General features: G+C 44.4%; 1 protein-coding gene across 1 annotated transcript in view; it reads right to left on the bottom strand.

The window, feature by feature from the left end:
- The window catches only part of LOC123752409 (uncharacterized), a 270,374-nt gene extending 259,210 nt beyond the window's left edge, over positions 1-11,164 (bottom strand). Inside the window, exon 1 of the mRNA XM_069312957.1 lies at positions 11,016-11,164. The gene's annotated coding sequence lies outside the window, so the exon portion shown is untranslated. The remainder of the gene's footprint in view (positions 1-11,015) is intronic.
- Between the last annotated feature and the right edge of the window lie 3,209 nt (positions 11,165-14,373).

Genomic DNA, 14,373 nt, shown 5'->3' on the forward strand with positions numbered 1-14,373 from the left:
GAGGGTTATGTCAAATGTTTCATACACAGTGCATCAAGTGTATCATAAAATTGTAGTTCATAAGTGTAGTGTTAAGTGTAAAGAAGTCTTTGAGAATGTAAGAAGCCCTTACGAAACGCTTCTAGGCGTCAGATCATTAATAAAAAATGAATTTTGGAGAATTGATATTTTCATTACCACCGACAGTGAAGAAAAACATAAGAAATATTGAAAAAATTCGTGTTAGAATTATTAATCTTACTTTTTCGGTCATATTTAACCAATTTATATATATAAATATATATATATATATATATATATATATATATATATATATATATATATATATATATATATATATATATATATATATATATATATATATATATATCCATGTCATTAGGAAATAATGACATATATATATATTTATGAAATAATTTATATATATATATATATATATATATATATATATATATATATATATATATATATATATATATATATATATATATATATATATATATATATATATATATATATATAAAATACAGTTATAACAAACAAGAAGCGAGCTGTGTCGAATAGTCTCGTGTACGAACTGACTATGCCCCTTTTTCTCCACAAAATACTATTGTAGTAGCGCAGCCTTCACACTCTGGACCAGTTACTCTGCCCACAGAGCCACGTCAGATACATGGCAGCTCACTCAGTGCTAACAGTTTTCGATTTTTTGCTAGAAACATCGTCAAACCCCTGCCCCCTCTTGAAAGATGCTCGGACCTCTACCACCCCTGAAGCATGATCGTCCCCAGTACACGTTCACATCCCCCGCGGACACGTGGTTGCCCTCCGGACACGTGTTCGTTCCCCAGACCCGTGCTCTCCTTCCCCTTTCGAAATGCATTCCTGGCCCTTTTAGTGGGTGCTGCAGCCCCTGGAAACACGTCCTTTCCTCACCTGAAACATTCTCGAGGGCCCTCTTCTAAACATATCCTAGCGGCCCCCAGGAAACATTCTCGAGGGCCCTCTTCTAAACATATCCTAGCGGCCCCCAGGAAACATTCTCGAGGGGCCCTCCTCTAAACATATCCTAGCGGCCCCCAGGAAACATTCTCGAGGGGCCCTCCTCTAAACATATCCTAGTGGCTCCCCAGAAAACATTTTCGAGGACCTTTCCCTAAACCTATACTAGTGACCCCCAGGAAACATGGTTCAAGCCTCAAGTGGAGGTCACCATCCACCACTGGAGAAACAGATCTACACTCCATGGCACGAATTATTTAGTTTTCCCATTTCATGAAAATTACTCTTAACAAAAAATAAAAAATGTTCAGCAAATTCACGTTCAAGACTTCATAAATCATTCTGAATATAAAATAGGTTTACTGTTCTTTAACTTTTAAAAATACATATAAGTGTTGTATTATCCTGAGTTTGTACAATAATAATGTTAAATGGTTGGTGACTGGAAACTCCTGAGTCCCCTGACTAGGCCACAACTGGTGCTTCCCTGGACCGGTTTGAAAGTCTTTGTCATTATGGAAACTATAATACGCCCCACAACATACTCATGCTGCATACCACAACACACACACACACACCTTACATATAATACATACAATACATAATACATTCCACATCGCACCCCATGTAATATATACTATATAATTTGTTTTAAATATAACGCAAATCCACCATACCACACCCTAAGCCGCACCCAACTAACACCCTATGCCACACCCAACTAACAACCTAAACCCCACACAACTAACAACCAAAGCTACACCCAACGAACAAAGACCCCAAGCCACACCCAACACCCTATGCCATAGCCAACAACATAAGTCACACCTTTAGACGCAATTCCTGATATTCTTAACAGGAGCTAAACTGGGTGTGCAGAAACTGCAGCCTTAACAGAAGGTATACTGTAGGCATTGGTGGGTACACTTCTCTCTCTACACGCCCCGCGAGTAACACATGCACAGAATAAGCCCAGGAGAAATTTGCATAACAAATACACAGTGGCGTAACAGTATTACCAGCCCTGCTTTCTTCCACCACCCAAGAACGGAGCGACGAAAAAGGGTCTAAAATGAAAACAACAAATTAAAATTCGAATGAAATTCTGTGTTATGAACAACGAAGAAAACGAGGAATGAATGGAATTTTGGTGTGAGTTTAATCCTGAAGCACAGTCCGGTAGAGCAGCTTCCATGGTCGGTACGCCAGCTTGGTATGGGCAACTAGGTCCGGATACTGATCTATGTTAATTACAGCAGAGGGGCATTTATTTGTCATATATTCTAACTCTTCCTGAGGCTTAGAATGCGCGCGCGTGTATGTGTGTGTGTGTGTGTGTGTGTGTGTGTGTGTGTGTGTGTGTGTGTGTGTGTGTGTGTGTGTGTGTGTGTGTGTGTGTGTATATCGCGTAATTGTACTTAATTGTGCTAGAGGGTATTGAGTTCGGGCTCTTTTGTCCCGCGCCGCTACTGTCAATCAACTTGTGTACTGGTTCCTCAGCCTATTGCGTTCTATTATATCTACATTTGAAACTGTGTATGGAATCCGAGTCCAACAAAAATCACTTCCTACTGCATTCCATTTGTTAATTGCCCTGACATAGATCAATTCTTTCTATTGTGTCTGTGGCTCGTTTGGATACTAAATTTTCCCCTGTGTCCCATTGTACGAGTACCACCCGTGTTAAATACTTGGTCTTTATTCACTCTATCAATTCGACTGAAATTTTTGTTATGTGGTAATCATGTCTATTCTATCTCTTCTGTCTTCAAGCGATATGAGGTTCAATTTATGTCTCCTTTCCTCGTAACTTCTATTTCGCAGTTCTTTGGACTAGTCTTGTCGCTTACCCTTGAATCTCCAGCTTCATATTGTGATTGACTAGATATGAATTCCACCCTAGAGCCGCATACTCTAAGACTGGTCTGACATATGTGGTATACAGGGTTCTTAATGATTCCTTACACAAATTTGTAAAGGCAGTTCTGATGTTAGCCAGCATGCATATGCCACTGATGATATCCTTTGGACGTGGTCTTTAGGAAACAGGTTCGGTATGATTTCAGCACCTAGATCCTTCTCTCTGTCCGTTTCATGGAGAATTTCGTCTCCCATTTGGTACCTTAAGTGTAGCCTCTTGCTCCCTCCACCTAACTTCATTGCTTTACATTTAGTTGAGTTGAACTTTAGTAACCATTTGTGAGGCCAGTCCTTCAAGTTTGTCCAGATCATCCTTTAGCCTCTTACTCTTACGTGGTCTGTCATTTTCATCCTGTCTCTCTGCTTCTCTTCTTACACTGAGGTACTCATTCCTGGCCCCTGATATATTCCTCTGCTCTCTGGTGTTATTCCAGTAGTTTCTCCATGCCCTTCGACGTAGTTGATTTACCACCATATATTCTTGATTAAACACTTAGCATTTCAAACTTTGTCCTTTTGGACCAGGACAAACTTATCTACGGCTTTCTTACACTTCTGGGTGATATAGTCCATTATGTCTTTCACAGCCTTTCCTCTGAGTTCTGTCAGAAAAAAAAACGCTTTTCTGTATCATGGTCGTAAATAAGTAGAACGGACTAGATGAGAGAGTTGTCGGTGCCAATGAGATACACAGTTTTAAATGTAAATATGGCAAGGAAAGCGAAGGAAATGAGTCAATTTCTAATTTAATTTCAATTAATTAATTAAATTAAATTTAATTTCAGTCAAGAATGATGGATTGGCGAAAAGATGATTGCCGAAAGGAGTATCCTTCCCCCACCACACACAAATGGACGTTGTTTTCATTGATACAAAAACCAGTATACAAGAGTATACTAATTTGTTGTCACTACTATGTTATACATCACAGTGTATGTTAAGGTTACTGGGTCACCCTGACAAACCGCCCCCCCCCCCCTCACCGGTAAAAATGTAAAATAAAACAAAAACAAAATTCGGTAGTCAAGAACCACTGAAATAGAAGCATTAATGATAGAGAGGAAAATATATTTCAATATTACCAAAATCGAGGATTTTTAGTTTATATAAACAATTTATTTAGGCTGACAGTAAGATATTGAGTGGCTAATCTTACTCACAAATATAATTCACTGTATTATTCTTAGTCACTAATAAACTTCACTGTCGAGTCACAACTAAACGCAAAGAGACACTTATGAGGTTCAAATTAGCCACTAGCTAAAGACTAGAGAGTCACTTCTGGGGGAATTTATAACACTCAACTTCCAGGATATAAATAACTGCCAAAGATTCCTGGACTGTAAGCGGTAGACATCGAAGCACTGTCACGAGAGTCTGAGCACTGTCAGAGACACCGAAACACTGGCATGTGCCCCATGACACAGACACCAAAGGTCTACAACAATATATCTGCGATCCAGTGTCTCAACTGTGAGGTGGCTGCTCTTGCCAGGGGCTGAGAAATTTCCTCGGTCTGATGAGTGATGAGTGATTCTATGGTGAACGGTCACGTAGTGTGACTGTTCTAATGAGTCAGTGTCGAAGAGCTAGGTGATGAGTCTATTTTCACCCTCCACAGCCACAAACAAACAAAAAACACTGCTTCAAACAAGTAGCAACTGCTGCAAACAAATGATGTCAACAAACATGGTGGCACTACCACCACAAACAGAGAACACTGCCACGAACCAATAAGTGACTACAATAAGCCACAAACCACTGTCACAAACAAGGGGTAGCCAAACAAAAAGTCACAAACATGTCATTGCCAAACAAAACATACAAGACAAACAAGGAGTAACTGTAACAATCAACTGGATCAGTGCTGGCGACAGAAGAGATGCATCACTCATCTCCCGACTATTGATTGGCTGCCACTAACACCAGAGTGCTGCTGTTATGAGTCAGAGTCGCAGTCGAGTACATCCTGCTGTGCACACATCTCTATGTACAGGCGGGGTACACCGCCTTGTGTAGTTGTACTCGACAAGTCGCGTACAGGAGGTCGTATGCAGAGGGTCGAGTACAACCAGCCACGTACACAGCTATAAACGACCTACACAGCTATACAGACCAAGGAACGCTAAACAGAACAAAAACACTGGATCCTTGTGCATGCAAATGCTACTGAAGGATGGTAATGGAGCCGGCAGTACAGCATACAAACCATCAATAAGGTTTTAGCACCACAAGGTCAACACCACACAAAAGTCACACCTAAGCGGGTCATTCTGCAAGACCAATCCGTCGGTGATCCTCTGGGCTCACAGGGGTTGATATAAATTTAGCGGGCAGATATGCACAGCCCATAAACAAGAAATTAGTATATTTGGAAAAGGATATCAGATGACGACACGGCCAGTTATCGGACTCATAATTTCAACCAGGAAACTGATATCGTCAACTATGCTAAAGCCTAATTATGCTTTCATTATTTTGCACTTTCACTATTTCAGCATTGGACTAATTACACCTTGATTATTTACTAAATTCACAATGACCCATGGCACAATTTCATAACAGACTGGTTTAATTTCACCTTGACTACTGACCTAAATTTACCTTGACCTTTGACTTAAAATCACCTTGACCATTGATCTAACTTCACCCTAGTCTATGAGGCAAGAAACGACGTTTATTGGACACGGAATCAACGTAGAAAATGTTAATCCTACGTCGAGTAAACATTACTCGATCATGGGATCCCAGTGGGCACAATATCCAAGAGTAACGTTAATGCAACGTTCAATTAAGGTTATCAACATTGATTCAACGTTGTATTAAGGTTATCAAAGTGGGTTCAACGTTGTATTAAGGTTATCAAAATGGGTTCAACGTTGTATTAAGGTTATCAATGTTGGTTCAACGTTGTATTAAGGTTATCAAAGTTGATTCAACGTTGTATTAAGGGTTATCAAAGTTAGTTCAACGTTGTATTAAGGTTACTCTTGGATATTATGCCTACTGGGATCATTCTACCGAAAACTTTAAACCCGACCTTACAAGAAAGCGTTGTGCAGCAGTCCTCAACATGCATAAATACTGGGTAAATACTGAAAATACTGTAACTCCTGTAAATACCGGGTAAATACTGTAAATATTGGGTAAATACTGGATAGGAAACCGGGTGGTTGATTTGTGGAACAAATTACCGGGAATATAATAGAAACAGGATCGCTGGATTGTTTCAAGCGAAGGTTACACACACACACACACATATATCTGAATAAGTTTGGGAGGATATAAATTGGGCCTTGTTTAGCCAAATAGGTATTCTGCAGATTAAGACACGTAGTCATGTGTTATACATTGAAGGAACTGAAGCCTTTGCAGGGGGCAAAGCCTAAAGGGAATACTACTTTAATATATATATATATATATATATATATATATATATATATATATATATATATATATATATATATATATATATATATATATATATATATATATATATATATATGTCGTACCTAGTAGCCAGAACTCACTTCTCAGCCTACTATTCAAGGCCCGATTTGCCTAATAAGCCAAGTTTTTCTGAATTAATATATTTACTATATTTTTTTTCTTATGAAATGATAAAGCAACCCTTTTCTCTATGTATGAGGTCATTTTTTTTTTATTGGAGTTAAAATTAACGTAGATATATGACCGAACCTAACCAACCCTACCTAACCTAACCTAACCTATATTTATAGGTAAGGTTAGGTTAGGTAGCCAAAAAAAGCTAGGTTAGGTTAGGTTAGGTAGGTTAGGTAGACGAAAAAACATTAATTCATGAAAACTTGGCTTATTAGGCAAATCGGGCCTTGAATAGTAGGCTGAGAAGTGCGTTCTGGCTGTTAGGTACGACATATATATATATATATATATATATATATATGTCGTACCTAGTAGCCAGAATGCACTTCTCAGCCTACTATGCAAGGTCCGATTTGCCTAATAAGCCAAGTTTTCGTGAACTAATATATTTTCTCTAATATTTTTCTTGTGAAATGATAAAGCTACCCATTTCATTATGTATGAGGTCAATTTTGTTTTATTGTAGTTAAAATTAACGTAGATATATGACCGAACCTAACCAACCCTACCTAACCTAACCTAACCTATTTTTATAGGTTAGGTTGGGTTAGGTAACCGAAAAAAGGTAGGTTAGGTTAGGTTAGGTAGGTTAGGTCGTCGAAAAAACATTAATTCATGAAAACTTGCCTTATTAGGCAAATTAGGCCTTGCATAGTAGGCTGAGAAGTGCGTTCTGGCTACTAGGTACGACATATATATATATATATATATATATATATATATATATATATATATATATATATATATATATATATATATATATATATATAAAATAAAAGGTGTTCTTCGTCTCAACTTTAAAAATAAAACCAGCAAAACTCTGAAGAGATAACATATAGGGACGTGCAGTTGTAAAAAGTTGTAATATTTAAGGGAAACACGCACAGACGGACTGTGTTTATGTGCTCGATGAACTGTGCTTGTGATCTGTCCTCACTGACCCGTGTCTGTGATCTGCCCCCGCTGAACTGTGCTTGTGATCTCCCCCCTTGAACTGTACTTTTGATCTGCCCTCACTGAACTGTGTCTGTGATCTGCCCCCGCTGAACTGTGCTTATGATCTGCCCTCACTGACCCGTGTCTGTGATCTGCCCCCGTTGAACTGTGCTTGTGACCTGCCCTCGCTGACCGCTTCGTGTTGGAAAACGTGAACCACCAAAAATAAAATGAAATGCAAAACAGAATGAATAAAATAATACTTTTATCAGATTTTGCTTGTGATGAGAGTGTATTGGTGTTGGTAGTGTTGTGGGTGTGTTGGTAGTGTTGTGGGTGTGTTGGTAGTGTTGTGGGTGTGTTGGTAGTGTTGTGGGTGTGTTGGTAGTGTTGTGGGTGTGTTGTTAGTGGTGTGGGTGTGTTGGTAGTGTTGTGGGTGTGTTGGTAGTGTTGTGGGGGGGTTGGTAGTGTTGTGGGTGTGTTGGTAGTGTTGTGGGTGTGTTGGTAGGGGTGATGGTTTGTTGGTAGTGGTATGAAGAAGTTAGTATTGGTGTCAGGGAGTTGGTAATGGCGTGGGAATGTTGATAATAGTGTGGGAATGTTGATAGTGGTGCGAGGGGGAAGTGTTGGTGATGTGGAGGTGTTGGTAATGGAGTGGAGGTGTTGGTAGGGGTTATGAGAAGGCGGAAACGTTCCAGGATTTTGGAAATTGTTCATTATGTTAGAAAAGATGTGTTGAGAGAGAGAGAGAGAGAGAGAGAGAGAGAGAGAGAGAGAGAGAGAGAGAGAGAGAGAGAGAGAGAGAGAGAGAGAGAGAGAGAGAGAGAGAGAGAGAGAGAGAGAGAGAAAGAGAGAGAGAGAAAGAGAGAAAGAGAGAGAGAGAAAGAGAGAAAGAGAGAGAGAGAGAGAGAGAGAGAGAGAGAGAGAGAGAGAGAGAGAGAGAGAGAGAGAGAGAGAGAGAGAGAGAGAGAGAGAGAGAGAGGGGGGGTCATGTGTGGCATCGGTTAATGTCTGTCCTCTTGTGCTGGTGAATGTTGTTAAGAGGCTGCTAGGGAGGTGAGGGAGGAATGGGGCATTGTAGGGGAGAAGGGCGTGTTGTGGGGGGTGAAGGGCATGCTATGAGGATGAAGGGGTGTGCTGTGGGGGGTGAGGCGTAAATTGTTGTGGTGAGGGGCGTATTGTGTGAGTAAGGGGGCGTAATATGTGGGGTGAGAAGCACGTAGAAGGGGGAGGGGGGGTCGTGTGAGGGGTCGTGTTATCTGAGATCTGTGTTATGTCACGTAGGTAACGCCTGGAACAGAAAGTTACCCACAAACACTCTGCAAGCTGGAGGACACACAGTGAGGAGTGACTCAGAACAGTGTGGAATGACTCAGGACACACAGTGTGGAGTGACTCAGGTCCCACAGTGTGGAATGACTCAGGACACACAGTGTGGAGTGACTCAGGTCCCACAGTGTGGAGTGACTCAGGTCCCACAGTGTGGAGTGACTCAGGTCCCACAATGTCGAGTGACACAGGTCACGCCAGTATCAGCATCATTCCAATGAGGGTCGAAGAGACGAGCTTAAAGTCATCCGGTCGAGAATGTTACCGTCACGGGTCGATATGTCGAGCAGCAGCTAAATGCCTAAGTTGAAAGGGGAATTAGACAAAGTAAATGGAATAAAGTGAGGTGGGAGTATGGAAATAAGTAGGTAGGAGAAAGGAAATAAGAAGAGGAAAGAGGTAGGTGGGAGAAGGGAAATGGGTAGGTGGGAGAGGGGGAAATGGGTAGGTGGGAGAGGGGAAATGGGTAGGTGGGAGAGGGGGAAATGGGTAGGTGGGAGAGGGGAAATGGGTAGGTGGGAGAGGGGAAATGGGTAGGTGGGAGAGGGGAAATGGGTAGGTGGGAGAGGGGAAATGGGTAGGTGGGAGAGGGGGAAATGGGTAGGTGGGAGAGGGGAAATGGGTAGGTGGGAGAGGGGAAATGGGTAGGTGGGAGAGGGGAAATGGGTAGGTGGGAGAGGGGAAATGGGTAGGTGGGAGAGGGGAAATGGAAATGAGGAATGAAAGGCAAGAGACGAAGAAAACAGTGAGCAGTTTGTGAGGTAGGAAGTGGGAAGTGAAGGAGGAGGTAAGTGGGGAAACGCGATAATCGTAGGAATGGGGGTGAGAGGTGATTAGGAAGGGGCCGAGGGTGGTGGACAGTGTTGAGGGAGGTGGACAGTGTTGAGGGTGGTGGACAGTATTGAGGGTGGTGGACAGTGTTGAGGGAGGTGGACAGTGTTGAGGGTGGTGGACAGTGTTGAGGGTGGTGGACAGTATTGAGGGTGGTGGACAGTACTGAGGGTGGTGGATAGTATTGAGGGGGGTGGACAGTATTGAGGGTGGTGGACAGTATTGAGGGTGGTGGACAGTATTGAGGGTGGTGGACAGTATTGAGGGGGGGGGGCGGTGAGAGTGAAGCTGGCTGGTTAGGAATGTAGCAGATATTGAAGCAGGTAAGAGGAATGGAAGCTGAGAGGATGGCTGTGAGGCGAGACGTGTGACAGGAAAAGGGACGGTGGATAATACAAGTCTTGTCAAACGTCAGCTTAACATCGGGGTGGAGCTGGATACCGTTGTCTCACACAGCAAGCCCTCTCCCCCGCCCCCAACCCCCCAGTAATTGCACCACTGATGGGCAGATATCGGCAGAAGGCATCCAGAGACCAAGACAGTACCAGAATTAAGACGCTTCCACAAAAAGATGAATTATATATTAAAGAAAAAACAGAACTATGCCAAAGAAAACAGGCAGTAATAAACGAGATCCGAGGAGAAGAGTTCCTATACACAAGACGAACCTGCGTGACGAACCCTTATGGCGGGGAGAAGGCAAGAATCTCAGCGCGGAAATGACAAGTGTGGTCCGGAGCTCCTGCCTGGCGAGCGTGTTTCCTCTACCAATATTTTGGTTTCTAATCTGGAGGTGATGTTCGCCCCGGAGTGGTGATGGAGTTATCCTGGAGGCGAGACCCGCTACGTTGCTCGCTCTGCATTATATGTTACAACTACTGGTTTCCAATTTCTTTATTTTTCTGGAGTTTGACATGGACGATTTTTTATATTCTAATAATTATTGTCTGTACAGAGCTTTCTACAAGTTTCCGTTGGGTAGCAATGATTATAACGTTTTGAAGACCGAAGCGGTAACAGAAGTATCTGGAAACTGGCACAGTATTGTTCAACATCCGAGTCCAGGCAGCACAAGTACAACACCTAATCACACCATTTTCACGTAGAATACGAGGGTTCCCTTGAGGGGGAAGTGTGGTCACTCACGTAGCCCAACATAGGGCGGTGGCATCTCTGTCATGCTTGGCACTCATGCCAGTGTTTCCAGTGCCTGGCGCCATGCCCATTAGGTTGTCATATCATCACTACACTACCACCCTCCACCCCATGAGGGCGGGGGGTGGGGGCTTCCTGGCACACTACGCTGTCGTTAATTAACAGGGAAGACTACACTGATGTGGCCAGCGCAAAAGGGGGCGGCTATCCCTCGTTACCACAGCAAACAGGGCGATGACGAGGGTCTGGAGGGAACCCTGGGAGTGCCTGGGTGGGGGAACGAGGTCCCCTGGGGGGAAGGATTGAGGGCCCAGGTGGGTGGGCGGGGATTGGAAGCGCGGCGGGGCTGGTGAGTGTGGCCCACGGCAGCTGCGAGGCTACTGGCGGCCCTGATCACCACACACACCGGCCGCCCCCCCACCCACCCACCAGACCCAACCCACCCTCCACCCCTCATGTCACCCGTGCTGACCCACTCCAACCCACCATCCCCCCACCTCACTGGTTCTGACCAACCCCCACTTCACCCGTCCTCACCCACTACCCCCAACAAAGTTAACCTTTCTAATCCACCTTCATCCACGACCCCTCATGTTATCCGTTCTGACCCAACCCCACCTACTCAACCCATCCCCTTATTAAGCTACTCATCATACCTCACTCCCACCTACTCTCACCCTCCTCCCCATCCTTCCTCAATCCCACTAACTCTACCCTACGACATGCCACCCGTTCTGCCTCACTCCCACCCACATTCCACATCCAACTGGATCGACAGCCATTTCACCCACTTGCTATAATAGGCCAATCATCCCATCCGTCAGGAAATTCCTCCACTCTCTCCCCTCCTCCCAACTCACCTTTCTATCACCCGTCCCATCTATTTATCTTCCTATCACCCGTCCCACCTATTTATCTTCCTATCATCCGTCCCACCTATTCACGGTTGAAACACTCGTCCGACGCTGTCTGTCCACAGTGTAACTAAACATGTTCTGAACGAGGTTCAGGTGAAGGTACTGGGGCGAGGATAGCTGTTCTTGGAATAGATTTTCAAGGGAACCAAAATGGCGCTGCCCCCTCCCTGCTGAAGCTGTGGAGAGCCTTCCCAAGATACAATACATTTCTTACTCTTATTGCTCTTGTTGTTGGCAGTAGTTTTTACTACGGTGCGGCTCTAGCTGCTGCTGCTGCTGCTGGTACTGCTGGTATTGATGCTGATGTTACTGCTGAGACTAATGCTGCTGGTGCTGCTGCTGCAGGTTCTCCTGTTGATATAACTGGTGCTGCTGCAGGTTCTCCTGTTGATATAATTGGTGCTGCTGCAGGTTCTCCTGTTGATATAACTGGTGCTGCTGCAGGTGCTCCTGTTGATATAACTGGTGCTGCTGCAGGTGCTCCTGTTGATATAACTGGTGCTGCTGCAGGTGCTCCTGTTGATATAACTGGTGCTGCTGAAGGTGCTCCTGTTGATATAACTGGTGCTGCTGCAGGTGCTCCTGTTGACATAACTGGTGCTGCTGCAGGTGCTCCTGTTGACATAACTGGTGCTGCTGCAGGTTCTCCTGTTGATATAACTGGTGCTGCTGCAGGTGCTCCTGTTGATATAACTGGTGCTGCTGCAGGTGCTCCTGTTGACATAACTGGTGCTGCTGCAGGTGCTCCTGTTGATATAACTGGTGCTGCTGCAGGTGCTCCTGTTGACATAACTGGTGCTGCTGCAGGTGCTCCTGTTGATATAACTGGTGCTGCTGAAGGTGCTCCTGTTGATATAACTGGTGCTGCTGCAGGTGCTCCTGTTGACATAACTGGTGCTGCTGCAGGTGCTCCTGTTGACATAACTGGTGCTGCTGCAGGTTCTCCTGTTGATATAACTGGTGCTGCTGCTGATTCATCAGGGGCTGCTACCTGTACAAACAGAACTACACTACATTACCCGAGGCGACCACGAAGCTCGGCCTGCACCCCCAGCTGGAGCTCTACTATAAGAGGACAGGTGCTCTTCGTTCTTGTTATTAACTGAACATTTATATTTCAATGTATATGTCATGAATATTTTCATCCACATTCAAATGAATATATTCAAGTGCATATTCAGAGTCCAAAATGGGTCCCTCGAATGTCATTTATTCTCTCCTCTGAGGAGAAGTGCCCTCCCATTTACAACCATACACACAAACGCAAAGTACATTATTTCTTTCTTCTTGGGAACAGAAAGAGTACCTTTCCAAGAAGTTACACTAGCAATGAGACACTGACACACTCCAGCGGTGACACACTGACGGTCAAAGTCTATAGGAGACTCGCCTCCAGGAATAACATCGATCACATTTTTTCTAGCCTTGATAATTAGAGGGAACGAGGTATCGCCTTGTGGTTGGTTTCTTCCTCAGTGCTAGTAAGATTTTTGCCAGTAATTATCACTGATTCCTTTGTAAACCTTCAGTACCCTATACAAGAATACTTCTATAAGGAATTCCCGCCTTCACCGCCCTGACCTCACGACACCTTTACCTCCTTGACTTCACCCCCCAACCTTCATTTCCCTGACTTCACCCCCCACCTACACCTCCCTGACTTCACCCCCAACCTTCATTTCCCTGACTTCACCCCCCACCTACACCTCCCTGACTTCACCCCCAACCTTCATTTCCCTGACTTCACCCCCCACCTACACCTCCCTGACTTCACCCCCCCACTTACACGTCCCTGACTTCACCCCCCACGTACACCACCCTGACTTCACCCCCCCACCTACACGTCCCTGACCTCACCCCCCACCTACACGTCCCTGACTTCACCCCCCACCTACACGTCCCTGACCTCACCCCCCACCTACACGTCCCTGACCTCACCCCCCACCTACACCTCCCTGACTTCACCCCCCCACCTACACGTCCCTGACCTTACCCCCATCTTCACCTCTCTGACCTCACGGCTTATGTAAAGCTAAAATACATAAGATCAGGCTTCAGGAAGCCGGACAAGGAAATCATTGTGAACGCTGTGCACCTCGCGTGAGAGAATGGAGGCTGCACATCGTCCACCACAACCAGGAGCTTGACAGAGTGCAAACCTTCGCCGCGAGGCAGGGAGCTGAACTCAGAAGGCTGGGGATATGAAGATAGTCTAGAGGAACCGAGCTTCATATCTAGACGGGACTTAACAACATACAAGGGGGGCATCAGAGCTCGGTAAATAGCGAGAGGACACAGCTGGTAATTGGACGTGAGGGATGTCAATGGAAGTATTTATGTACATGTGCGGATAATTACCAAATGGGCTGGGTTAGAGGAGAAGAGGTAGCAAGGTTGAGTACATATACAGTTTTAAATGTAGATGTACACTACACACACACATACACACACACACACACACACATTTAGGAAGTGATGTGGTGGAGGCTGACTCCATACACAGTTTCAAATGTAGGTATGATAGAGCCCAGTAGGCTCAGGAATCTGTACACCAGTTGATTGACAGTTGAGAGGCGGGACCAAAGAGCCAAAGCTCAACCCCCGCAAGCACAATTAGGTGAGTACAACAATTAGGTGAGTACAACAATTAGGTGAGTAC

This window comes from Procambarus clarkii, chromosome 7, assembly GCF_040958095.1.
Source record: "Procambarus clarkii isolate CNS0578487 chromosome 7, FALCON_Pclarkii_2.0, whole genome shotgun sequence".
NCBI classification, from domain to species: Eukaryota; Metazoa; Arthropoda; class Malacostraca; order Decapoda; family Cambaridae; genus Procambarus; species Procambarus clarkii.